A 1,311-nucleotide genomic window follows, 5' to 3' on the forward strand; every position below is an offset into this window, starting at 1 on the left:
TTATATGATGATAAAGGTTCAGAATATGTCTCAGCAACCCATGGCACACATTTGATTTTAAAACTTAATTGTAAAATTTTCTTTAAGTTTTTTAGCAATGGGACTATATTAAAGATAAAATTTAAAAAGACTGAAAGGTATGTGAAAATTTTTAAGATTAAAAATATTTATGAAAAATTTAAAGATTATAAGCAGTTGGAAAACTGCAAAAAATAGAAAATAGCATAAAGTATAAATTGGTACAACATTTCTAGAGAAACAATTTATCAGTGCGTACCAGGTCTTTTTCACATTATTCAGGCCAACAATCACACACACACACACACACACACATATCTGTGTGTGTGTATATATATATGTATGTGTGTGTGTGTGTGTGTGTGTATGTGCATGCTAAGTCACTTTAGCCATGTCCAACTCTTTGTGACCCTATGGACTATACCTTCGACGATCCTCTATCTATGGGATTCTCCTGGCAAGAATACTGGAGTGAGTTGCTGTGTCCTCCTCCAGGGTATCTTCCTGACTCAGGGATTGAACCCTTGTCTCCTACATCTCCTGCACTGGCAGAAGGATTCTTTACCACTAATGCCACCAGGGAAGCCCATATATATACATATATTTAACTATTTTTCAAGTTTTAGCTACAGTAATTATAGCATGGTTTATAATGTTAAAAATGAATGTCTAAAAGAAATAATACAAGAATACACAGAAGAACTGTACAAAAAAGATCTTCACGACCCAGATAATCACAATGGTGTGACCACTCATTTAGAGCCAGACATCCTGGAATGTGAAGTCAGGTGGGCCTTAGAAAGCATCACTACAAACAAAGCTAGTGGAGGTGAAAGAATTCCAGTTGAGCTATTTCAAATCCTGAAAGATGATGTTGTGAAAGTGCTGCACTCAATATGCCAGCAAATTGGAAATTGCAGCAGTGGCCACAGGACTGGAAAAGGTCAGTTTTCATTCCAATCCCAAAGAAAGGCAATGCCAAAGAATGCTCAAACTACCACACAATTTCACTCATCTCACATGCTAGTAAAGTAATGCTCAAAATTCTCCAAGCCAGGCTTCAGCAATACGTGAACCGTGAACTTCCTGATGTTCAAGCTGGTTTTAGAAAAGACAGAGGAACCAGAGATCAAATTGCCAACATCTGCTGGATCATCAAAAAAGCAAGAGAGTTCCAGAAAAACATCTATTTCTGCTTTATTGACTATACCAAAGCCTTTGACTGTGTGGATCACAATAAACTGTGGAAAATTCTGAAAGAGATGGGCATACCAGACCACCTGACCTGCCTCT

The sequence above is a fragment of the Bison bison genome, unplaced genomic scaffold, assembly GCF_000754665.1.
Source record: "Bison bison bison isolate TAMUID 2011002044 unplaced genomic scaffold, Bison_UMD1.0 scf7180017864497, whole genome shotgun sequence".
NCBI lineage: Eukaryota > Metazoa > Chordata > Mammalia > Artiodactyla > Bovidae > Bison > Bison bison.